This window comes from Rhinopithecus roxellana, chromosome 17 (assembly GCF_007565055.1).
Source record: "Rhinopithecus roxellana isolate Shanxi Qingling chromosome 17, ASM756505v1, whole genome shotgun sequence".
In the NCBI taxonomy this organism is placed as follows: Eukaryota; Metazoa; Chordata; class Mammalia; order Primates; family Cercopithecidae; genus Rhinopithecus; species Rhinopithecus roxellana.
Genome location: NC_044565.1, coordinates 22,933,735 through 22,960,800, shown reverse-complemented (window position 1 = coordinate 22,960,800; position 27,066 = coordinate 22,933,735). Strand labels below are relative to the sequence as shown.

The 27,066-nt window shown below is 40.8% G+C and overlaps 1 long non-coding RNA gene and 1 other non-coding gene across 3 annotated transcripts; one reads left to right on the top strand and one right to left on the bottom strand.

Moving 5' to 3' along the window:
* The first annotated feature begins 1,603 nt into the window (after window positions 1-1,603).
* LOC115894231 lies at window positions 1,604-27,066 on the top strand. 2 transcript variants are annotated; one of them, XR_004054264.1, is made up of 4 exons: window positions 1,604-1,968; window positions 2,105-2,239; window positions 7,725-7,828; window positions 26,331-27,066. It is a non-coding gene; the product is annotated as an uncharacterized LOC115894231 (long non-coding RNA). The 2 variants fall into 2 exon arrangements; XR_004054265.1 differs by having other exon boundaries at window positions 26,327-27,066.
* LOC115894457 lies at window positions 9,047-9,150 on the bottom strand. Its single transcript, XR_004054575.1, has one exon. It is a non-coding gene; the product is annotated as a small nucleolar RNA U13 (small nucleolar RNA).

Here is a 27,066-nt window from a genome sequence, read left to right as displayed (position 1 = left end):
TGAATCATCATCTATTCCCACAGCTCTCCTGTTAAACAACAACTCTGCATTCCCGCCTCCCCGCAGCCCCTGGAAACTGTTATTCTGCTTTCGGCCCCTATGACTGACTTTTCCAGGTGTCTCACTTTTGCTCAGCTTTAGGCTCTAAACAAATCTTTTCTCTATCTTGGTTGAGAAGCCTGCCAGTGTGAAAGAGACAGCTTTTAAGAGTCTGAATGGTTTTCAAACACTGCATGTTCTCACTCACAGGTGGGAATTGAGCAGTGAGAACACTTGGACACAGGGCAGGGAACATCACACACCGGGGCCTGTTGTGGGGTGGGGAGTGGGGAGGGACAGCATTAGGAGATATACCTAATGTAAATGATGAGTTAATGGGTGCAGCAAACCAACATGGCACATGTATACATATGTAACAAATCTGCACGTTGTGCACATGTACCCTAGAACTTAAAATATAAAAAAAAATTCTGAATGGTTTTAACATTGAGATGGCATTTACGTACAATAAAAATGCACACAGATACTTTTAAAGTAAACAAAAATTTAATCTATATTTATATAAATAAATATGTGATAGAGTATTGTCAACATGACTATAAGGTCATGAGACTCACATGCCACTTTATTTTGAAGTCATATCATATACGGAAGTGAAATAACAGAACATAAAACTATACGCTGCGATTCTACTATGTAAAAAGAGTATAGGGCAGGACTGGAAAGGATGATGGAAGAAAATAAAAACAGTTTGGGCCAAGTGCGGTGGCTCACGCCTGTAATCCCAGCACTTTGGGAGGCCAAGGCAGGTGGATCATGAGGACAGGAGATCAAGACCGTCCTGGCCAACACAGCGAAACCCTGTCTCTGCTACAAAAAAAGAAAATTAGCCGGGCGTGGTGGTGCGTGCCTGTAGTCCCAGCTACTCAGGAGGCTGAGGCAGGAGCATCGCTTGAACCTGGGAGGTAGAGGTTGCAGTGAACCGAGATGGTGCCACTGCACTTGAGCGTGAGTGACAGAGCGAGACTCCATCTCCAAAAAAAACATAAACAAACAAACAAACAAAAAACAGTTTATGTTAGAGTACAATTTTTGAAATGAGATTTAAAAAAAAGTATCAATAGTTACTGAGTTGGAGAATCAATTATTTTTTATTGTAAGAGGATGACAGAGAATAGGTATTGAAGTCACAGGTTAATAATTTAGAGGAGAAAGGGCTGATAATGTCTTATATTTCAATGTTTCCAGAAAATCAGCCTGCAGGAAAACTTTTCCCAAGCTTACCCAATTTGAATCTTGAAAGTGTTTCTTTTTCCTCCCTGAATATAAACACAGAAATCGTTGAGTGCTTCTGTAAAAAGACAGAGGCATAAAATGACTGTTGTATTTCTACACATTAGGTATGTGTTCCTTCACTAGCTTGCCCAGGAACAAAAGCAAATATCATGGTTTGCTCTTATCAATTCATAATTCTTTATTTCCGTCACAGCGTGTTCCCATTGATTACACACAGGAATAAAAATAGAAAACTCTGAGCTAGTGCCTTTGCCAGTTGCGCAGATGACTTTCTGAACGAGGAAGTTTTATATGGGTGGATGGGCATAGGAACTTGCCTTGAAATGTTAAAAAAAAAAAGGCAGGAAAAAACCCAGCAGAATCTATCTTTCATTGTAGGGGAGCCCAGGTTGTCCTGCTTATCTGAAATTAAGCCCAAATCCTAAAAATTCTGAATACCTGCTGTCAGCCTCCTGCAAACGGGCCAGGTTGCCTAAGGAATGTCGCGAGAGAGCTGGCAGAGGCAGAGGACAGGACAGGCACCAGCAAACACTACTTCACCATGCAGCTATTTTCATGTCCTCCCAGCCCACTGAAGTGCTGATAATGGCTTGGGTCAATTCAACAAACACATTTTGGACACCTCCTTTGCACCAGACACAGTGTTCGCCGAGGCACACAGGGCGGCCGCAGGTAAGAAGCACAGTGGGCAGCCAGCTGGGGGAATGTGTGACGGGACCCACTCTCCCTAGCCCTTCACCCCAAAGCCTCGTGCAGGGTAAGGAACATCAAGGTGGGACGGATTCAGTCCAGCCTCATATCTCCCCAGGTGCCTTAGTCTGCAGGGGGGGCAGAATCCCAGCGGGACCCTCCCAGCCCACAGTCCTGTTTGGCACTGGGCCAGGGCCATTGAGCAGGAGAAGGAGTTGGTGCAGAAGTCAGCTCCGACTGAGAGCAGCTGCAGGTCAGCACTTTTCTCCTTCACGTTGTGTGTGTGTGTGTGTCTTTGAAAAAACTGTTTCTTTTCTTTTTTTTTTTTTTTTATACTTTAAGTTCTGGGGTACACGTGCAGAACATGCAGGTTTGTTAAATAGGTATACACGTGCCATGGTGGTTTGCTGTGCCTACCAACACGTCATCTACATTGGGTATTTATCCTAATGCTATCCCTCCCCTAGCCCACCCAACCCCCAACTCCAGTGTGTAATGTTCCCCTCCCTGTGTCCTTGTGTTCTCATTGTTCAGCTCCCACTTATGAGTGAGAGCATGTGGTGTTTGGTTTTCTGTTCTTGTGATAGTTTGCTGAGAATGATGGTTTCCAGCTTCATCCATGTCCCTGCAAAGGACATGAACTCATCCTTTTTTACGACTGCATAGTATTCCATGGTGTATATGTGCCACATTTTCTTTATCCAGTCTGTCATTGATAGGCATTTGGGTTGGTTCCAAGTCTTTGCTATTGTGAACAGTGCCGCAATAAACGTACGTGTACATGTGTCTTTGTAGTAGGATCATTTATAATCCTTTGGGTATATGCCCAGGAATGGGATTGCTGGGTCAAATGGTATTTCTGGTTCTAGATCCTTGAGGAATTGCCACACTTTGTTCCACAATGGTTGAACTAATTTACACTCCCACCAACAGTGTAAAAGCATTCCTATTTCTCCACATCCTCTCCAACATCCGTTGTTTTCTGACTTTTAAATGATCGCCATTCTAACTGGCATGAGATGGTATCTCATTGTGGTTTTGATTTGCATTTCTCTAATGACCAGTGATGAATTTTTTTTCATATGTTGTGTATACTAATTGATTATATAGAGAAAAAATTATACTGACTTCCATAAAGCCACCACCAGCATCTTAAAATCTTAGTGTGTTCCCTGAATTGTTTCAGGTTTTTTAAAAAAGAAACAAAGTGATAACACTGTTGAAACCGATTATGAACCTCTCCCCAAACCCATTTCCTTCCCTCTCTCCCCATGCCTAGTCAATATTCTGAATATCTTCTTTGGCATTTGCTAGCATGTTTTTATGCTATATTCTACATATGTAGGTATCTGCAAAAATGTTGTTTGGTTTTGCTGCTTTTAAAAGTTATAATTTATATAAACAAAATTATACTATCATGGATTTGTTAAATACACAATATTGTTTAAAATACATAATAGGCCGGGCGCGGTGGCTCAAGCCTGTAATCCCAGCACTTTGGGAGGCCGAGGTGGGCAGATCATGATGTCAGGAGATGGAGACCATCCTAACACAGTGAAACCCTGTCTCTACTAAAACTTCAAAAAACTAGCCGGGCGAGGTGGTGGGCGCCTGTAGTCCCAGGTACTTGGGAGGCTGAGGCAGGAGAATGGCGTAAACCCGGGAGGCGGAGCTTGCAGTGAGCTGAGATCCAGCCATTGCACTCCAGCCTGGGCGACAGAGTGAGACTCCGTCTCAAAAAAAAAAAAAAAAAAAAAAAACATAATAGGCTGGCTGTGGTGGCTCACGCCTGTAATCCCAGCACTTTGCGGGGCCAAGGCAGGCAAATCATTTGAGGTCAGAGTTCAAGACCAGCCTGTCCAACATGACAAAGCCCCATCTCTACTAAAAATACAAAAATTAGTCTGGCGTGGTGGCACACACCTACAAACCCAGCTACTCGGGAGGCTGAGATAGGAGAATCACTTGAACTCAGCAGGCAGAGGTTACAGTGAGCCGAGATTGCACCACTGTACTCCAGCCTGGGTGACAAAGCGAGACTCTGTCTCAAAAAATATATAAATAAATAAATAAAATACATAATAAAGTACATAATAACCTTTTGTTCACTCAGTAGTGTTTTATATTCAACCACATTGATTCATGCAACTGTAGTTCATGAATATCCCACAATTTATCTCCAATCTATAAATAATGGGTTGCTTCCAATTATGTTTGTTTGTTTGTTTGCTATAAAAACAATGTTTTAAGATCATTTCCCACATGTCTTCTGGAACCCATCCTCAGGAGTTTCTCTAGGATGTAAACATGTGAGAATTGAATCAATGAGTCTAAGGTTTGTGCACTTTTAATAAAATATCATACTGTTTTGCAAATTAGTAGTACAGTTTATACTGTCAGTTGCAGTGAATGAGAGTTCTAGTTGCTCCACATCTCATCAGCACTTGTTGGTTTCTGACTCTTTAGCAGTGATAGTATGCCTTACCAAGGATTGGTGTTGGATTTCTCTGACTATGAATGAAGTCAAGCATCTTTTTTGTATACTTATTGACAATTCATATGTGTGTATATATATATATATATTTTTGAGATGGAGTCTCACTATATCGCCCCAGCTGGAGTGCAGTGGCGCAATCTCAGCTCACTGCAAACTTTGCCTCCCAAGTTCAAGCAGTTCTCCTGTTTCAGCCCCCCGAGTAGCTGAAATTACAGGCATGCACCACTACACCCGGTTAATTTTTGGATTTTTAGTAGAGACAGGGTTTCACCATGTTGGCCAGGGTAGTCTAGAACTCCTGACCTCAGGTGATCCACTGGCCTTGGCCTCCCAAAGTGTTGGGATTGTGGGCGTGAGCCACGATGCCCAATTCATATTTTTTATTCTGTAAAATGTCTTGACAGATCTTTTTTGCATTGCTTTTTCTCTTGTATTGTTTCTTATTGATTCATAGGAGTCCTTTACATATTCAGGATGCTAAACTTTTCTGTTACTTGAGTTGCAGATATTTTTATTGAGTTTTAGTCTGTAATTTTACACATCTTATCGTACTTTTATAAACAAAAGTTATTGATTTTAATGTAGTCTCAAATTTATCATTTTTTAAAGGTTTGTGCTTTTTGTGTTTTATTTAAGGAATCCTCCACCCCAAAGTTATAAAACTATTCTACTCATTCTATTCTCTGAATATTTAAAACATTTGGCTTTCACATTTAGGTCCATTCTGAATTGATTATTGATTGTACTCTCTTTTTTTCTTCCTCTCTCTTTTTTTTTTTTTTTTTTTTTTGAGACAGAGTCTCACTCTTTCACCCATGCTGGAGTGGAGTGGCATGATCTTGGCTCACTGCAGCCTTGACCTCCTGAGCTCAAGTGATCCTCCCACCTCAGCTTCCTGAGTAGTTGAGCCTACTGGTGTGCACCACCATGACTGGCTAAATGTTGTATTTTTAGCAGAGACAGGAGTCTCACTATGTTGCCCAGGCTGGTCTCGAACTCCTGAGCTCAAGCATTCTGCCCTGTTTCAACCTCCCAGAGTGCTGGGATTACAGGTGTGAGCCACCACGCCTGACCCTGAATTGATGTTTATGATTGATGTACGGTAAGGGTCCACTTTCATTTTTTCCATAGATAACCAAATTTTCCAGTACTATTTGCTCTTTTCCCCATGTATACGTCATCTATCAGGTCTCCATTTATCCATAGGTCAATTTCTAGTCTCTCTATTCTGCCAACTGTCTATCCCTATGCCCACGCCACATTGTCTTAGTTACTATAGCTTTATAATTAGGGTGACCTTGCTTCAAGTTTACTGTGGGCCAGTCACCATCTATTTTAGCACTTGTCTCCTTTGTCTTTTTTCTTTTTTCCTTTTCTTTTCTTTTTTTTTTTTTTTTTGAGATGGAGTCTCGCTCTGTCACCAGGCTGGAGTGCAGTGGTGCAATCTTGGCTCACTGCAACCTCCACTTCCCGGGTTCAAGCAATTCTCCTGCCTCAGCCTCCCAAGTAGCTGGGACTAGAGGTGCGTGCCACTACACCAGCTAATTTTTGTATTTTTTGTAGAGACGGGGTTTCACCATGTTGGCCAGGATGGTCTCCATCTCTTGACCTCTAATGATCCACCTGCTTCGACTTCTCAAAATGCTGAGATTACAGGCGTGAGCCACCGTGCCTGGCAATTGGTCCTTTTTTAGCCACATATTCATAGTTGCATTATAATATGCATTCGTAGTTGCGTTATAATATGCATTCATAGTTGCATTATAATATGCTGGAATGAGTTTGGTAAACTTTCACTTTGTGCTTCAGTTCCTACCCTGTCTCTAGTGTATAAGACACGTGTGCAGCAAACACAGTTCTCATTGTGACACAAGGTTAAAACTGGAATATCACTAGTAATGATCAGTACTTTTCCCCCCAACTCTTCCCAGAGGCAAGATAACTATTAAGTCTCTTTTGAGGGCAGCCTGCTGGGCACTTATCAGTAAAATAAGGCAAGGAAGGTGAACTCTTTACAATCTTGAGTAGTGGTGGGAGAAGTGTTAGATGTGGCTGTCCCTGATGACTATTTGATATACGAGACAGTAGGACCAGGCCAGCCAGGCAACAGAGTCAGTGGGAAACATGAGAAATTCTAGATTAGATGATACAAACTATGTGCAGGAGATAAAGACTGAACAGTCCTGCAATAAAGAATATAGAAGGTACATGGACACTCTTGTTACAGTGGTTTTGGTATTTATTGTATGGTAAAAATCTATGATTTTTTTTTTTTTTTTTTTTTTTTTTGAGATGGAGTCTTACTTTGTCGCCCAGGCTAGAGTACAGTGGCGTGATCTCAGCTCATTGCAACCTCTGCCTCCTGGGTTCAAGTAATTCTCCTCCCTCAGCCTCCCAAGTAGTTGGGACTACAGGTGTGTACCACCATGCCTGGCTAATTTTTTGTATTTTTAGTAGAGACAAGGATTTATCATGTTGGTCAGGCTGGTCTCAAATTCCTAACCTCCAGTGATCTGCCCACCTCAGCCTCCCAAAGTGATGGGATTACAGGCTTGAGCCACCTCGCCCGGCCCCATGATTCTTTATACACAAAAATTTGTTTGGTTACACCCTTATACTGGTAATAAATTGTTTGACAAAAATGGGCTCAAAGGGCCAGGCGTGGTGACTCACACTGTAATCCCAGCACTTTGGGAGGCCGAGACGGGTGGATCACGAGGTCAGGAGGTCAAGACCATTCTGGCTAACACGGTGAAACCCTGTCTCTACTAAAAATGAAAAAAAAAAAAAAAAAAAAAAATTAGCCGGGCGTGGTGGCGGGCGCCTGTAGTCCCAGCTACTGGGGAGGCTGAGGCAGGAGAATGGCCTGAACCCGGGAGATGGAGCTTGCAGTGAGCCGAGATTGTGCCACTGTCCTCCAGCCTGGGCGACGGAGCGAGACTCCGTATTAAAAAGAAAGAAAGAAAGAAAGAAAGAAAGAAAGAAAGAAAGAAAGAAAGAAAGAAAGAAAGAAAGAAAGAAAGAAAGAAAGAAAGAAAGAAAGAAAGAAAGAAAGAAAGAAAGAAAGAAAGAAAGAAAGAAAGAAAGAAAGAAAGGCTCAAAAGGAATGGAAATAAAGTATATGTTTAAATAAATAATTTTAATTTCTCGAGAAAATACATGATGACTATATAACATTTGTGTGTCAATGTTTACCATCTTGTGGGACATGTGGTAATATTACCAACCACGTGAATACCAGAAGACAGGCCTGCTCAGAAGCCAAAGTGTCTCATTCCACAGACAGAAGTTATATACAGCATAAGACGGCTGTGCCTGGAGACAATGAATTTCCACATGCAGAAGGTGAGTTTTACGTATCACTTAGTGAAACTTAACTTCATCAAGATCAAATGACAGTTCTAAATTGTTATTTATCATTATACACATATATGTATGTATCTATACATACATATAATGAGAAAGACATATATGTGTATATTTACCTATATATAAATGTAGAGAGAAATATCTGGAAGACTGTATCTCAAGAGCGATTGTCTCTAGGAAAGGGACAATTCATACTTTTTTTTTTTTTTTAATTTTTTGTAGAGACAGGGTCTCACAATGTTGCCCCAGGCTGGTCTTAACTCCTGGTCTCAAGCAATCTTCCCACCTCAGCCTCCTAAAGTGCTGGGATTATAGGCATGAGCCACCATGCCATATATTGTACTTCTTTGTCTTCATTTAGCTTGTCCATATTCTCTTACTCATTCCTTATACCTCTGTAATAACAAATAAAAATAGAAAAAAATTTCACTTGGAGGGGGAAATGACTGAATTCATAATCTTTAGTAAACAACCTAGAGTTTATAAAACAGATAAGCATGAACTTATAAACCAGTCCACGCATTGTACTGAGGGCCCCAGTTAAAGGCTACCTGGCTTCACACTCTTTGCCTTGTAATTTTGCTGTCCCTTCCTCCTGTTACTGAACATTCCTCTGGGAACATACTCAGGCCAATGGAATGTTATCAGACATGAGACGAGCAGGGACTTGAAAAGCACCTGTGCATTTCTGCATGCTCACCAGTGCATCTCTGCCCCAGCATGATGGCTTGTCCCAGCTAGCCCACTGGAGGAAGGCAAAGACAGAAAAGCAGAGACCATCCTAGTCCCACAAGTTCCAGTCAGTCCCCAATACATGAGACAGCCCAGCCGAGATCAACTGCTGATTCCAGGTGCAGCAGCAAGTCCCATCTAGATAGGAAGAATGGCTCAGCTGCCATGGCCTTGGGAGCAATGAGAATGAGTCTTCAGTCACTTTGTTATCCACGTTGTTGGGTCAACAGAAAACTGATAATAAAGAATAGATAATATGCCGTGTGGAGAGGAGAAGAAAAGTACAAAAGAGACAAAAAAAGAGAGAGAAGAACTGACATAAATGTTGCCACAGCATCCCCCTACATCACATCACCGGATATCCTGCCCAGTTCTCCATGGATAGGCCAGAGTATTTTGTACATTAGACTAAATCAATCTATAACACCTTTATGGGACTTTTCTTTTTTCCTTTTTTTTTCAGGTCAGCTGGGTAATGTGCTGAGGTCATAACAAGGTTTGAGTGTGGCACATCTCACACATGTGCGTGAATACCCAATCATTATGCCCATGAACTACAAAAGGATCTCTTTTTTTTTATCAATAGCTTTGTCGAGACATTCACATACCGGTTTACCTGTGTGAAGTGTACAATTCAACAGTTTTTTGTATATTCACAGAGTTGTGCAACCATCACCACAATCAATTTTGGTACGCTTGTATCACCTCAAAAAAAAATCCTGTACCCATTAGCAGTCTCTTTCATTTCCCTCCCACCCTCTCTGCCTCCTCAGCTCTAGGCAACCACTAACCTACTTTCTATCTCTATAGACTTGCTTATTTTATTTTATTTTATTTTATTTTATTTTATTTTATTTTATTTTATTTTATTTTGAGATGGAGTCTCACTCTATTGCCCAGGCTGAAGTACAGTGGTGTGATCTCAGCTCACTGCAACCTCCACCTCCCAGGTTCAAGTGGTTCTCACACCTCAGCCTCCTGAGTAGCTGGAACTACAGGTGTTCACCACCATGCTTAGCTAATTTTTGTATTTTTAGTAGAGACAGGATTTCGCTATGTTGGCCAAGCTGGTCTCGAACTCCTGGCCTCAGGTGATCCTCCCACCTCGGCCTCCCAAAATGCTGGGATTATAGGCATGAGCCACCACACCCAGCCTGATGTTTTATATTTTATATGGCTCTTTGTTACTGGCGTCTTTTACTTAGCATAATGTAAATCTTTAGCATAATGCTTTAAAGATTCATCCATGTTGTAGCATGTATCAGTACTTAATTCTTTTTTATTGTGGAATAATATTGCATTGTATGAATAATCTATATTTTGTTTATCCATTCATCAGTTACTGTACATTTTGGTTGTTTCCACTTTTCAGCTACTGTGAATAATGCTGCTATGAACATTTGTGTATATGTTTTCTTTGCAGACATATGTTTTTATTCCTCTTGGGTATATCACTATGACTGGAATTCCTGTGTCATTTGGTGATACTGTTTAACCTTTTGAGAAACTGGCAAACTGTTTTCCACCAGTTGCACATTTTACATTTCTACCAGCATTGTATGAGAGTTCCAGTTTCTCCACATCTTTGTCAACACTTGTTATTGTCTGTTTTTTCAATTACAACTACCCTAATGGCTGTAAAGTAGTATCTCAGTGTGGCTTTGGTATGCATTTCCCTAATAATCAATGATGTTTAGCATCTTTTCATGTGTTTATTGGCCATGTGTGTACCTTCTTTGCAGAAATACCTATTCAGCCCATGCTGGAGTGCAGTGTTGTAATCTTGTCTCACTGCAACCTCTGCCTCCCAGGGTCAAGTGATTCTCCTGCCTCATCCTTCTGAGTACCTGGGATTACAGGTGCATACCACAACACTCAGCTGATTTTTGTATTTTTAGTAGACATGGGGTTTTGCCATGTTGGCCAGGCTGGTCTCGAACTCCTGAACTCAAGTGATCTGTCTGCCTCAGCCTCCCAAAGTGCTGGGATTACAGGCATGAGCCATTGCACCTGGCCAGCATAGCATTACTTTAGAGGTGCAGTCACAGAAACCCATCCAAGAAGCCTACCTGGGTTCAAGGGGAAAGGACACAGATGCCATCTCTTTATTGAGGTGGGGGGGTAGGGTTTTTGGAAGAGCACATAGGATTGAACATATTATTGCAACCAATTTTGAAAAATACAGTCTGCCACAGGAAGTTTAATGTGACTTGTTGAATTAATGACAATTGTATACCATCAATAGTAATACTTATTGACACCTACTCTATGCAAGAATCTAACTGATAGTGCTGTTGTGAAGATTAACTGATTGATACCATTGATGTGAGGCACCTAGAATAGTGACTGGCACATAGTAAGTGCACATAGTAAGTAAATGTTAGGTGTACTCTACAGTTAAGAAAAATTAGAAAGCTGTAACTATAGTGTTAGCTTATTACCCTTCCCACCATTCAATTTTCAGTTGTTCATTCTGCTATTCATTAAAACACACACACACACACACACGCACACACGCACACACACACACAAGCTTTCTTGGTTTATGTCCTTATTTTGGTGGAAAAGCTTTCACCATCTGAAAGCTTCTTGAGAAAAGGTACACGGGACATAAATATTTTGAAATTGTACGTGTCTGAAATACATTTACCCCCACGCTTTACATTTGGATGGGTATGAGAATCTATGTTGGAAGTTATTTTCCCTCAGATTCTAAATACATTATTCCATTGTCTTTCAGTTTCATGTGTTGCTACTGAGAAATCAGATGCCATTCTGATTCTGGATCCTTTATGTGAAACTTCATTTCCTCCTGGGTACTTGTAAGATCTTCTCTATGTCCACAGTCTTCTGAAGTTCTATCACAATGTGCCTTGCTGTGGTTCTGGTTTTGTCCATTGCACTGTGCTCAGTGAGAACTTTCAATGTGGAAATTCATGCTCTTTAGTTCTCAAAATACGTAATTGAATTATTTAATTCATTTCTTCTCCTGTTTCCCAGATGTCCAGGGCTGGCTTTCTGATCTTACCCTTTCTTATTTCTTTCCCTTCTCTTTGCCTTTTGCCTATGCATTCTAGGATATTTTCTAACTTTATCTTGTTAACATTCTACTGAGTTTTTCATTTTTGCTGTTGGATTTTTAATTTAAAGAACTCCATTTGGTTCTCTGAGTGTTCATTTTTTAGAGTACTTTTTTTTTTTTTTTATTGACACAGGGTCTTTCTATGTCACCCAGGCTAGAGTGCGGTGGCTGTTCACAGGCATGATAATAGCACACTACAGCCTCAACCTGGGCTCAAGCAATTCTCCCACCTCAGCCTGTGGAGAATACAGGGACTACAGTCTTATGTCACCATGCCCAGCATTTCTGTTTTATCTGATCTTTCTCAAAGCAGCCCAATAGTAGATTTCTCAAAGTTTTCTTCTCCCCATAGTCTTTTTCTTCCTCATTTCGTTTTTCTTGTTAGCGTGTTTTGGATTCTATCTTTATTGTCAGATCCTTCCCTTATATTGTGATGACCTTTGGTTCTCTGCTCTTATTTAAGTGTGTCATATTTAGCAAAAAAAAAAAAAAGAATGAAAGAAAAGAAAGAAAAACCAGGACATCTGGTTAAATTTGAATTTTAGATAAACAACAAACAATTTTTAGTATAGGTGTGTCTCATTCAGTATTTAGGACATACTTATAGTACATGAGTATTTTGTATTTTAGTAAAACATCACTTGGTGTTTCACTGAAAATCAAATTTAACTAAGTGTCCTGTATTTTATCTCGCAAACCTAAGAGTGAGATCTGCAAAGCTGTCTGGAAGCCCTGAGTGCGTGTGTAAGTGGGTGGGGCTTGACAAGGGTGAGTTTACCAACAGGTTCCTCCAGTTTAATTGCATAAATGATTACATCTCTTCAGGTCTTTCCTCTTAGATTCCCCAGAGAAGAGTATTCCAAACTCTCCATCTTAGTGAGTTTGATCCTGGCTGCCAGAGTTCTAGGAGCCAAGTGGGAAGAATACCAAGCAGCTCAGTAGACATCATCTTAAGTTTCATGTGGCTCTTCAATTTCAGTACAGTAGCCCTAGTCTTGTGTTCATCTATTGGCCTTGATGAAAGATGGCTGCAAGTTCTTTGCACCCTCCCACCCCTCCCCACTCAGAGATGGAGCCTAATCCCCTTCCCTCGAATCTAGGCTGGCCCTAGTGACAGGCATGACTTATTGAATGCAACAGAAATAATGTTCAACAGCTTCCAAGCCTGCATAATAAGAAGCCTTGTAACTTCTGCCTGGATGTCTTGGAGTATCCTTTCTGGAAACCCTGAGCCTCCATGAAGGAAATCTGACCCTGAGCCTGCCATGTGAAGAGGGCATGTGTAGATGCTCTAGTTGACAGTGCCAGTCGAGACCAACCTTCCAGCTCTTCTGATCATGGTACCCAATATGTGAGTTCTCCAGACTGGCCCATCTGCCAACTGGATAACACCAAGTGACCTTTCTTGATGCCAGGTGGAACAGAAGAATTGCTCAGTTCAAATTCAGACCCAGAAAATCATGAGATATAATGGTCATTGTTTTAAGTCATCTTCAAGTGTTGGGGTGGTTTTTAGGCAACCTTAGACAACCAGAACACCTCGACTACGTCTGGTGTCCCCATTCCAGAGAGCCCTGCATGATTCTTCAAACAACATGCTTCCAATCATCCGCTTTGGCGGAAGAGGAGCAGTGGCTACTGTGCAGTGTTGGGGAGGCTGACTGCTTCTTGTACAGACTTACAAGAAATCGTCCTGGGTTTAGTCTCACCTATACACCCACTTTCAGACGTATCCAGTGCAAAAAACTCTCTTATCCCAAGAAATTCTACTGTCATGTTGCTTCTTGGTTTTCCCTACTTCTGGTTTGAAAGTCGGCTTTCTCAGATCTGCTAAGTCAGTTATTACCTGTCCATGTGCTTTCCAGGTTCCAAACTCTTATTATTTTTTCTCTCTTCTTCCCTTATCCTTGTGAGATTTAAAAAATTTTTGAGATCTACCTTACTCTGTCACCCAGGCTGGAGTGCAGTGGCAAGATCATAACTCACTGTAATCATAGCTCACTGCATTGTTTTTTCTAGTGCTGGGGTCTCATCATCTTGCACAGGGTGGTCTTAAACTCCCGGGCTCAAGCAATCCTCCTGCCTCAGCCTCCCAAAGTGCTGGGATTACAGGAATGAGCCACTGTGCCTTGTTACTCTTTTTCATTTAATAATAGTTTCTTGCATTGCATTTCTTCCTCAGTTTGATTTTCTTCATTCTGAAATACAAATTTTAGTAGCTCCTTTAGGAAAGGTCTATGAGTTTAAAGTTTCTCAGCATCTTTTTTTTTTTTTTTGTCTGAAGCTTCCTTTATTTCATCTTATGCTTCAAGTATGCTTAGCTGGGTACAGAATTCTAGTTTTATTTTTATATTTTCCTACCCACTTTGAAGATATGAATCCTTTGTTTCTGGCCTATATTGTTGTCATGAGAAGGCTTCTGTCTGTCTAATTACTGTTTCCTTGTGAGTAATCTATATTTCCTCTCTTTGAGTCCTTAAGTCTGTCTGTATGTCTTTGTCAGTAAATGTAGCTATATGTGGATTTGCTTTTCTTTATGCTTTTAGGACTTATACTTCTGGAATCTGAAGAGTTATATCTTTTTTTGGTCCTGGACATTCTCAGTCATTGTCATTTGCCCCCTCCCTTCTATTATCTGTCTTATGTCTCCCTTCTATTTTAAGTATGTTTCTATCTTCCATATCTCAACTTTTCACTCATGTTTTTTTTTTTCTCTCTCTCTCTCCCTTCTGGCAAATAGCCTCAGATTTATCTTCTAGTTAATTGGTTCTTTCTCTTTCATTGTGTCTTATCTGCTATTCAACCATTTGCTTTAAATTTCGGTGATTATGTCTTTCATTTCTAAAATTTCCCTTTGGTAGTTCTCTAGATTTACCTGCTGTTTCTTCACACACTCTTTTTCCTAATCATAGGGTTTTGATTTCTCATTTCATTTGTAATTATTTTAAACAATATTTATTTTACATCACCTTTTAGAATGTTAGTCTAATATTTCAGGATTTTAAGGCTCCAATGCTCTTGTTTTGTTCTCTTAACTGAGTTCATGGGTGATTTTTTTTTTCTTGTGTTTTATGCTGTTTTTCTATGAACTCTCTTTTACACTGATTTGTTTTAGTCCATGAGACCTTCATGTGACCTTGGTTGAAGGAGTATCCAGAGTGATTTTACGTTTGCTCCTGTAAGTGCCTCTAGGGTTTACCATTGGCCCAGAATCAATTTTTATGTTAACTTCTTAATTTAAGGGTTTCTTGACCACAAGGAGAGTATAAAGCAAAGTCAAAAGCAATGTGAAAAGCAGGTCTGGGTTTTTAATGACTCCGCAGAAATTCTTTTTTCTTACTCTTTTTTCTGCATATATAAATACAGACAAGAAATCCATCCATCCATCCATACATACATGCATACATACAGATAGACAAGAAAATATCTATTTTCTTGTCACCTCTCTGGGCTGGTGAGTAGATTTTTTTCTATGTTTCTTTTCACTGAGGGTGCCACTCTTTGAGAGTCCCAGCTTCACACAGGATTATCTGTCTGTAGCAGGCCCAGGACTAGGTGCTTTATTCCTAGGTATGCCTTAAAATCCAAGTTCTTGACTTACGGCATCTTCTCCTGAGCCCCCACTGCCCCCGGCAATTGCAATGGTAGCTGGAATCATTTCCATCTGATTTCAAGACCTGCTTCCTTTCTGTCACCTGCCAACTTACATTTCTTTCTTGCAAGCACGAAAGCTATACAATTAAAATCTCATCATGTTGCCCAGACTGGTCTCGAACTCCTGGCCTCAAGCAATCCTCCTGCCACAGCCTCCCAAAGAGCTAGGATTACAGGTGTGAGCCACCATGCCCTGCTCTATTGCTGATTTTTATACATGATTCTTACTTAACTATTCTGAAAACCAAATACTTGTATTTGACACCTGTACTCCAGCCTGCGCGACAGAGCAAGACTCTGTCTCAAAAAAAAGTAAATAAATAAATAAATAAAAATAAACTTAAATCACATTATAAGAACAGCATTTTACCAAGAAATAATTGTATTGAAAAGGTGCTTTGAAATGAACATTATTTCTATTTTCTGAACTCTCTCTGAGAATCCTGGGTTAAACAAGGTACCTCTAAGAGAAATAATAGCAGTCATTTGTTAAATCTTGGTGAAACTGTTTTGATATCTTTCCTAGAAAGTGAGGGTATGAACAGCCTCAACAGCTGGGGAATAAATTTCTGCAAGAAGCGGTTTCTATTGTTTGCTTTTTATTTATTTATTTATTTATTTATTTATTTATTTATTTATTTGAGACAGAGCCTTGCTCTGTCACCCAGGCTGGAGTGCAGTGGTGCAAATCTCAGCTCACTACAGCCTCTGCCTCCCAGGCTCAAGCAATTCTCCTGCCTCAGTCTCCCAAGTAGCTGGGATTACAGGACTGTGCCACCACGGCAAGCTAATTTTTTGTAGTTTTAGTAGAGACGAGTTTTTGCCGTGTTGGCGAGGCTGGTCTCCAAATCCCGGGCTCAAGTGATCCTCCTGTCTTGGCTTTTCAAAGTGCTGGGATTACAGGTGTGTGCCACTGTGCCCTGCCTATTTTTGTTTGTTTGTTTGTTTTTGATAGAATTTAAAGAGGATTGTTCAAGTTAAAGTTGATACATTTTTAAAAATAATTTTTGAAAATAAAACCTTTGAATATTTTTGCTTATATCTCAGAAGTGCAAAGAAATAAGTAATAGTATTAAAGGGAACTTCTTCAAGCCTCATCCACTTATATATTGAACAAGTTACCCTAATGCTTATATCTATAAAAAATTTTTAAATAGGCATAGAATTGATAGAATTAGTGCACAAAAATTTTTAAATCCCCATTCACCTTGTGAACAAATGCATTTCCAGTATGTTTTTATTTTTTGTGTTTATCAAAATTTGTATTATACATATATTGTTCTAATCAATTGTATGAAGTTAATAAGTAGCATAAATCAATCCAGAAGAAAAATTTTAACACTTAGAGACTTATACTTACAGGAAGTTAAAAGCTTAAATTTAAAGGTATATCCATATTTGATCATAGAGAATTGTAATATAAAATCAATAAAAGATTCCCAGCATAAAATTATTACTTTAGAATAACATATTTGGGGAGGCAAAAATATACGTTCTAGTAGAAAAAGCAATAACGTGAAATTTCTAACTGTTGGAGAGTAAGTATCATGATGGTGAACATAGTTCATCGAATATGTGGTATTTAGTCTCCATTGCATACATAAAAATAGTAATGTAAGTTTTCTTTTATTTATAAGATGCCAAAAATTATATCCTTTGTAATTATTTAGAGTTGTGATGAAATTTCTATATGTCAACTTTAAAATATATGAGAGAGTACAAGGTGTTAAAAATTAATGTAGTGTGCCAGGCACAGTGGCTCACGCTTGTAATCCCAGCACTTTGGGAGGTCGAGGTGGGCGGATCACAAGGTCAGGAGTTTGAGACCAGCCTGGCCAAAACAGTGAAACCCCGTTTCTACTAAAAATACAAAAATTAGCTGGGCGTGGTGGTGGGCACCTGTAATGCCAGCTACTTGGGAGGCTGAGGCAGCAGAATCGCTTGAACCCAGGAGGCGGAGGTTGCAGTGTGCCGAAATTGTGCCACTGCACTCCAGCCTGGACAGCAGAGAGAATCCATCTCAAAAAAAAAAAAAAAAAAAAAAAATTAATGTAGTGATTGTATCAGCAAAAACATTGGAAAGCCACTGTAATAGTTCACAGTGTATGATATTTCACAGTTGTTTCCAGCTGAAAGGCTGTATATTTCTACTGTGGCCTAAACTCTGCCCTCCTGTTACACCAGCAAGAACTAATGACGAGGTGCAGTGACTCACACCTGTAATCTCAGCACTTTGGGAGACTGAGGCAGGCAGATCACCTGAGGTCAGGAGTACAAGACCAGCCTGCCCAACATGGTGCAACCCCATCTCTACTAAAACTACAAAAATTAGCTGGGCGTGGTGGTGCATGCTTGTAGTCCTAGCTACTCAGGAGGCTTAGGGAGGAGAATAGCTTGAACCCAGGAGGCGGAGGTTGCAGTAAGAGGAAATCAGGCCACTAAACTCTATCCTGGGGGACAGAACGAGACTCCATCAAAAAAAAACAACTGCTGTATGTTGTATTTGGAAAATATATGCAGAGAAGCACTAAACTCTGAATTTTCTAATGAACTGGGGTCAATACTGTATTCAGTAGTTCAGTAGTTATGACCAAGCATCATGTATATTTTTTTAAATTACATTTTAAGTTCTGGGATACATGTGCAGAACGTGCAGGTTTGTTACACAGGTATACACGTGCCATGGTGGTTTGCTGCGCCCATCAACCCATCATCTACATTAGGTATTTCTCCTAATACTATCCCTCCCCTAGCTCCCTACCCCCCGACAGGCCCCTGTGTGTGATGTTCCCCTCCCTGTGTCCATGTGTTCTCATTGTTCAACTCCCACTTACGAGTGACAACATGTGGTGTTTGGTTTTCTGTCCCTGTGTTAGTTTGCTAAGAATGATGGTTTCCAGCTTCATCCATGTTCCTGCAAATGACATGAATTTATCTTTTTTTTATGACTACATAGTATTCCATGGTGTAAATGTGCCACATTTTCTTTATCCAGTCTATCATTGATGGGCATTTGGGTTGGTTCCAAGTCTTTGCTATTGTGGACAGTGCTGCAATAAACATATGTGTGCATGTGTCTTTATAGTGGAATGATTTATAATCCTTTGGGTATATACCCAGTAATGGGATTGCTGGGTCAAATGGTATTTCTGTTTCTAGATCCTTGAGGAATCACCACACTGTCTTCCACAATGGTAGAACTAATTTACACTCCCACCAACAGCGTAAAACCGTTGCTCTTTCTCCACATTCTCTCCTGCATCTGTTGTTTCCTGACTTTTTTTTTTTTTTTTTTTGAGATGGTGTCTGGCTCTGTCACCCAGGCTGGAGTGCAGTGGCCAGATTTCAGCTCACTGCAAGCTCCGCCTCCCGGGTTTACGCCATTCTCCTGCCTCAGCCTCCTGAGTAGCTGGGACTACAGGCGCCCGCCACCTCGCCTGGCTAGTTTTTTTGTGTGTGTATTGTTCAATAGAGACGGGGTTTCACCGTGTTAGCCAGGATGGTCTCAATCTCCTGACCTCATGATCCGCCCGTCTCGGCCTCCCAAAGTGCTGGGATTACAGGCTTGAGCCACCGCGCCCCGCGGTTTCCTGACTTTTTAATGACCGCCATTCTAACTGGCATGAGATGGTATCTCATTGTGGTTTTGATTTGCATTTCTCTAATGACCAGTGATGATGAGCTTTTTTTTTGTATGTTTGTTGGCTGCATAAATGTCTTCTTTTGAGAAGTGTCTGTTCATGTCCTTCACTCACTTTTTGATGGAGTTGTCTGTTGTTTTCTTGTAAATTTGTTTAAGTTCCTTATAGATTCTGGATATTAGCCCTTTGTCAGATGGATAGATTGCAAAAATTTTCTCCCATTCTGTAGGTTGCCTGTTCACTCTGATGATAGTTTCTTTTGCTGTGCAGAAGCTCTTTAGTTCAATTAGATTCCATTTGTCAATTTTGGCTTTTGTTGCCATTGCTTTTGGTGTTATTGTCATGAAGTCTTTGCCCAGGCCTCTGTCCTGAATAGTATTGCCTAGGTTTTCTTCTAGGGTTTTTATGGTTTTAGGTCTTACATTTAAGTCTTTAATCCATCTTGAGTTAATCTCTGTATAATACAAGGTGTAAGGAAGGGGCCCAGTTTCCATTTTCTGCATACGGCTAGCCAGTTTTCCCATCACCATTTATTAAATAGGGAATCCTTTCCCCATTGCTTGTTTTTGTCAGGTTTGTCAAAGATCAGATGGTTGTAGATGTGTTGTGTTATTTCTGAGGCCTCTGTTCTGTTCCATTGGTCTGTATATCTGTTTTGGTACCAGTACTGTGCTGTTTTGGTTACTGTAGCCTTGTAGTATAGTTTGAAGGCAGGTAGCATGATGCCTCCAGCTTTGTTCTTTTTGCTTAGGATTGTCTTGGCTATCCAAAAACCCTCAGTAAAATACTGGCAAACCGAATCCAGCAGCACATCAAAAAGTTTATCTGCCACGATCAAGTCAGCTTCATCCCTGGGATGCAAGGCTGGTTCAACATATGCAAATCAATAAACATAATCCATCACATAAACAGAACCAATGACAAAAACCACATGATTATCTCGATACATTCAGAAAGGGCCTTCGATAAAATTCAACACCCCTTCATGCTAAAAACTCTCAATAAACTAGGTATTGATGGAACGTATCTCAAAATAATAAGAGCTATTTATGACAAACCCACACCCAATATCATACTGAATGTGCAAAAGCTGGAAGCATTTCCTTTGAAAACCGGCACAGGACAAGGATGCCCTCTCTCACCACTCCTATTCAACATAGTATTGGAAGTTCTGGCCAGGGCAATCAGGCAAGAGAAAGAAATAAAGAGTATTCAAATAGGAAGAGAGGAAGTCAAATTGTCTCTGTTTGCAGATGACATGATTGTGTATTTAGAAAACCTCATCGTCTCAGCCCAAAATCTCCTTAAGCTGATAAGCAACTTCAGCAAAGTCTCAGGATATAAAATCAATGTGCAAAAATCACAAGCATTCCTATACACCATTAATAGACAAACAGAAAACCAAATCATGAGTGAACTCCCATTCACAATTGCTACTAAGAGAATAAAATACCTAGAAATACAACTTACAAGGGATGTGAAGGACCTCTTCAAGGAGAACTACAAACCACTGCTCAAGGAAATAAGAGAGGACACAAACAAATGGAAGAACATTCCATGTTCATGGATAGAAATAATCAATATTGTGAAAATGGTCATACTACCGAAAGTAATGTGTAGATTCAATGCTATCCCCATCAAGCTTCCATCGACTTTCTTCACAGAATTAGAAAAAAACTACTTTAAATTTCATATGGAACCAAGCATCATATTTTAAGACTTCACAAGGAGGCATGGCTAAGGACTGGTGCCTGGCCCTCCAAAATACCTTCTAGGGGAAAGACAGTCACTGTTAGAGTTCTCAGCTTAGGCACGAGGGAAAGACATAGTGTCCAATCATAAGTGAGTTTCCAAGGCTGGTTTAGGAAATGGTGTCACAAGGGGCCTGGGGTAATTGCTAGGCTATGCTAAGAAGTGTATGGAGGCTGGGATTCGGGAATGAGGGTATTTTCCTCTCAGGAACAGAGAAATGCAGGAGGGCATTTGGTTCATGTGTCCCCAGGACTCTACTGCTGGTGAAATCTAAGGATGAGGTGACTACATGTTCCAGTTTACCTGGACAGTTCAGTTAATGATTTTTGTCCTAGCATAATGTTCACTGTTGCCCCTTTCACTCCCAAAGCATCTCAATTGGACTGTAAGTTATATAGTTACATATACTGCACGTGTCTATTCTCCATTTCTGTACTTATGTAACTGTGGACCAGTAACAAACAAAGTTCAAGGACCGGCACTGGTTTATGGATCAACACTTTGAGTAGCATGGTTTTAGGAGTCAGAAAAAGACTTCTAGTAGGACATCCTTTACTCTAGGGTTTAGTGATTGTTTGCTCAAATAGTCCTGAAGAACTGAATCCAGAGTTCCAGATCTGGCTCCTGTGTGGATGATGTGTAGCTTCTTGTTTTTCCCCAGACACAGATCACACCCCATAGCCAAAATGTGTTCTGTGACGCAGGGACATCCAACTAAGAGGCTGTGAACTAAGGGAGAAAGATCTTAAGAATACATGTCTCACTAAGGACAGGGCAAGAACATTTGTACTGCTCTCTCTGACCACTTCAGGAACCCCACTCTGTATTTTATGTCAAGTATAACAAGGACATCTTAGTTCAATTCTTTCTTTCTTGTGGGAGATGAAATCTTGCTCTGTCACCCGGGCTGGGGTGCAGTGGCGCTCTCTGGGTTCACTACAACCTCCGCATCCTGGGTTCAACTGATTCTCCTGCCTCAGCCTCCCGAGTAGGTGGGATTACAGGCACCTGCCATCATGCCTGACTAATTTTTGTATTTTTAGTAGAGACAAGGTTTCACTATGTTGGCCAGGCTGGTCTCGAACGCCTGACCTTAAGTGATCAGCCTGCCTCAGCCTCCCAAAGTGCTGGGATCACAGGCGTGAGCCACCACACCCAGCCTTAGTTCAATTCTTTAATATGCCCATTCCAGTCAACACAACCGGTTTTCAAAATGAAAAGGCTAAGTTCTAATTTAAGAAGCCATCTGACTAGAGGTCCCTAAGCTTCTCCCAACAATCTATTAAAATTCCTTAAAAGAAAAAGATTGACTCATAGCAACACTGCTCGTCTAAGGATGAGTAAACAGAAAAAAATTACAACTATCTCATAGGTTTATGAGAAGATTCTACAGCATATAACAAGAAAACACAACACTCAAGATGAGGAAGAGGCTGGGCGTGGTAGCTCATGTCTGTAATCCCAGCACTTTGAGAGTCTGAGGCGGGTGGATCACTTGAGGTCAGGAGTTTGAGGCCAGCCTTGCCAACATGGCAAAACCCTGTCTCTACTAAAAATACAGAAAATTAGCTGGGCATGGGCCTGTAGTCCCGGCTTCTTGGCAGGCTGAGGCAGAGAATCTCTTGAACCTGGGAGGCAGAGGTTGCAGTGAGCTGAGATTGCGCCACTGCCCGCTAACCTGGGTGACAGAGTGAGATTTCATCTAAAAAAAAAAAAAAATCCACTTTATGTTTGCAATAAAAATTCAATAAAAAGGCCGAGAATACGGTGGCTTATGCCTATAATCCCGGTGCTTTTGGAGGCTGAGACAGGATTGCTTGAATCCAGGAAGCTGAGGCTGGAATGAGCTGAGATCACGCCACTGCACTCTAGCCTGGGCAACAGAGTGAGTGAGACTCTGTCTCCAAAACACAAACAAACAAACAAAAAGACAAATAGATACTTAAAAAGAGATAATATACAGATTGAGGTAAAAAGGGAGAGTTGGCAGTAAGACAAGTAAGAATCAAAAGAAACTAGACCAGGTAATGAACATCTCTAAGAAAACAAAACTACCTCTTGCTGTGTCCCCCAGGGTGGAGTGCGGTGGTGTGATCATAGTTTACCGTAACCTCGAGTTCCTGGGCTCAAGCAATACTCTTGCCTCATTCTCCCAAGTGGGAAGGACTCTAGGCACATGGAACCATGCCTGGCTAACATCGTCATCTCTTTGTTCTTTTCCTCTACTTTCTGAGAGAGCTTCTCAAGTTTGCTGTCCAGGTCACTCAGTTTTTCACTGCTTCTAATGTAGTTTTAAATTCTGGGCTGGGTGTGGTGGCTCATGCCTGTAATCCCAGCACTTTGGGTGGTCAAGGCGGGTGGATCACGAGGTCAGGAGATGGAGACCATTCTGGCTAACATGGTGAAACCCTATCTCTATTAAAAAATACAAAAAATTAGCTGGGCGTGGTGACTGGCGCCTGTAGTCCCAGCTACTCAGGAGGCTGAGGCAGGAGAATGGCGTGAACCCAGGAAGTAGAGCTTGCAGTGAGCCAAGATCGTGCCACTGCACTCCAGCCTGGGCGACAGAGTGAGATTCCGTCTCAAAAAAAAAAAAAAAAAAAAAAATCAGCTGGGTGTGGTGGCATGTGCCTGTAATTCCAGCTACTCAGGAGGCTGAGGCAGGAGAATTGCTGGAACCTGGCAGGCAGAGGCTGCAGTGAGCTGAGATTGTGCCACTGCAATCCAGCCTGGGCAACAGAGCAAGACTCCGTCTCAAAACAAAACTAAACAAACAAACAAAAAAACCTTGTCTTAAAAAAAAAAAAAAAAAGGCCCGTGTGGTGACTCATATCTGTAATCCCAGCACTTTGGAAGGCCAAGGTGGGTGGATCACCTGAAAGGTCAGGAGTTCAAGACCAGCTTAGCCAACATGGTGAAACCCCGTCTCTACTAAAAATACAAAAATTCACCAGGTGCTGTGGCGGGCGCCTGTAATCCCTGCTACTCGGGAGGTTGAGGCAGGAGAATCGCTTGAACCTGGGAGGCGGAAGTTGCAGTGAGCCAAGATCGAGCCTCCAGCCTGGGCAACACAGTGAGACTCTGTCTCAAAAAAAAAGAAAAGAAAAGAAAATGATAACAGATGAGATCATAGACACAAAGGGTAGAGAATGGAGACTTGACATGTACCTGGTTGTTGTTCCAAAGAAGAAGATGAGATCTTCAGGGCATAAACCCATGAAGACAAGAAAACAGTACAGGGGACAATGGCACTAAACTTTTGGAAGAGGGACAGCAAATAAATGAGTGAAAAATGATTTAGCAGATCAGAGGAGGTAGTGTCAAAAACCAGTAGCAGAGAGAGTTGAGAACAAACCTGATCCATATCACTGAGTCTTCAAAAGGCTCAGGAAGTGGTTGCAAAAAGTACCTTAGAGTTCCTCCTCTGGGGGAACACAGGGCAAGGCTGAGAGACAGAGTTCAGCACTGATGCAGAGGATGAGACCTTCAGGGCGTAAACCCTGGAAGACAAGAAAATAGTACAGGGAACAACAGCACTAAACCTTTGGAAGAGGGACAGCAAATAAATGAGTGAAAAATGATTTAGCTTCTCCCCTGGGTCTCTCCGGAACTGGGTCCTCCAATACAAGTGATCAGTTTTTGCCTCCCATGCAGAACACTGAAAGCATCTTCTCTGGGGAATTCTGACAAGTCCAGGTCTAAGGAAATCAACTTTTGAGGTTCACCCTCTAGTGTCCCTTCTAGTCAATATGTTATACCTAAACACTATTTCCAATCAGCTTTTCAAATCCTCAGTTTTATTTTGTATTTGTTTTGAGACAGGGTCTTGCTCTGCGCCCAGGCTGGAGTCCAGTGGCAGGATCACACCTCACTGCAACCTCCACCTCCCAGGTTCAGGCGATCCTCCCACCTTAGCCTCCCAAGTAGCTGGGACTATAGGCACGCACCACCACACATGGCTAATTTTTGTGTTTCGTAGAGATGAGGTTTTGCCATGTTGTCCATGCTGGTCTCAAACTCCTGGGCTCAAGCAATCTGCCCACCTCAGCCTTCTAAAGTACTGGGGTTACAGGTGTGATCCCAGCCTGGAATTCCATGCACAGCCTCAAATTCCTGGTTTTAAATATGGATAACCAAGGATTATCAAATGTTAAGGAAAGACTTGAAGATGAAATATAGAGAGTAAACCGATCAAATAAGCAGCACTGAAGGAAACAGAAACCATGTAAGGAGAAAACGTTAAAAAGAAATGTTTAAGGGACAAAAAAGCACTGTTAAAATTTAAAAAATGATAAATATATCAATTATTCAATGGAAGAGTTGGAAGATAAAGGCAAGGAAATATTTCAGGAAGAACAACAAAACAAAAATATTTTTAATAGATGGACAATAGAAAATTCAGGAAGAGAAAACAGAAGAAAATACAGGGTAAAAATCAACAATGAATGAAGCAATTCAAGCAAATGTCCAGAACTGAAGGATGTGCATTTCTAGAAGAATGGTGGGGACAAAGAGAATACCCTACAAGCAGAGCATCAGAGAGAGAGAGAGAGGGAGAGAGACTGATTCACACAGAGAATCAGTTGTCAGACCAGCTTTACACTGCACAAGAACAGCACTGAAACCTAGAAGATGACAGAGCAATTTCTTTATAATTCTAAAAAAAGAAAATTCCACTCTAGAATTGCAAACTAGACAAATAATCAAGTGTCAGAGTAGTAGGAAAACATGTCAGACATGGTAATTTGAAAACATTTACCTTCTGTACACTGTTCTCAACACAGCACTGAAGATGTGCTTCATCAAAATGAGGAGAAACCAAGAAGATACAAGACACGAAAACAGAGGCTCCAGCACAGGAAGAAAGCAAAGAGAATTCCCAAGATGATGGTGAAGGGAAATCATAAGACATCAACTGCATATCAGGCCTGGAGGGCATATCAGACTGAAGCAGGTCAGAAGGCTCCTAGATTCTTATAGAAAGATGAAATTGATAGAATATCTAATGTGAATGAACATCTTGACAGGTGGTGAAGAGTTTGAAAGTAAGTTAGTGAAAGTGTATAGGAAACTAAAGGAATGAAAAAGACAGTTATTAGCTCCAAAATGTTATATGAGAAAAGAAAAGAAATAGACTTTACTACATAGCTCAGCTGTAAATAGTGTTTACTTATTAAGAATGATGTCAGGCTGGGTGCCGTGGCTCACACCTGTAATCGAAGCACTTTGGGAGGCTGAGGTGTATGAATCACTTTTGATCAGGAATTCGAGATCAGTCTGGCCAACATGGTGAAACCCCATCTTTACTAAAAATACAAAAATTAGCTGGGCCTGGTAGCGTGCACCTGTAGCCCCAGCTACTCGGGAGAGTGAGGCAGGAGAAATGCTGGAGCCTGGGAGGCAGAGGCTGCAGTGAGCCAAGATCGCACCACTGCACTCCAGCCTGGCAACAGAGCCAGTGGCAAAACAAACAAACAAACAAACAAACAAACACAAAAAAGTCTCAAACGAACAAACCCAAAACAATAAGACAAGCACTGATTATTAATCTAACCTAATAAAAATCTAACCAAAATTATGATATAGGTGTTTTTTTGTTTTGTTTTTTGAGAGACAGGGTCTTGCTTTATTGCTCAAGCAGGAATGGACTGGTGCAGTCATCCCCACCGCAGCCTGAAGCTCCTGGGCTCAAGCGATTGGATTCTCTGCCTCTGCCTCCTGACTAGCTAGGACTATGGGAGTATGCCACCATGCCCAGCTTCTTCGCCCTGAGGAGAAGAAACATCTCAATCTGTGAACAGAATTAAAAGAATCTATTGCCTAGACCTATTCTTGTGAAAGTTTTAAATTTTTAGAATAAAAAATCCTACAATAAAATTTATTACAAAGGAACAAAGATAAGTAAGGTTTTAGACTCAACAATAAACATATGTCTTCTTTTATGAAGACACAAAAATTTGAAGGGAAAAATTGTGTCCAAGAATTTTTTACCTAGCCAATGTATCTTCTCTTTTATTGATTTACTTATTTATTTTTATGTATACTTTGTTTTATTCATAATTTGTAATATTCTTGGATATCAAAAGTAATTCTAATGATGGCTGAATTTAACAAAAAAATGTTAACCTCATTTAAAAACACATACTGATCCATCTCATTCAATGGTAATAGTCTCATTTAATGATCATTTAAAGGGATGTTAAAAACAAACATGCACTCAATTGTAGTTTTCTTATGAAAACTATTTCATTATTGGTGGGTAGCGCATGTATGTATTGTTTAAATAATGTAGAGGTGACTGCACAACTGCGAGATGGGTAACTAGATCGATAACCAGCTCAATGATAAACCAG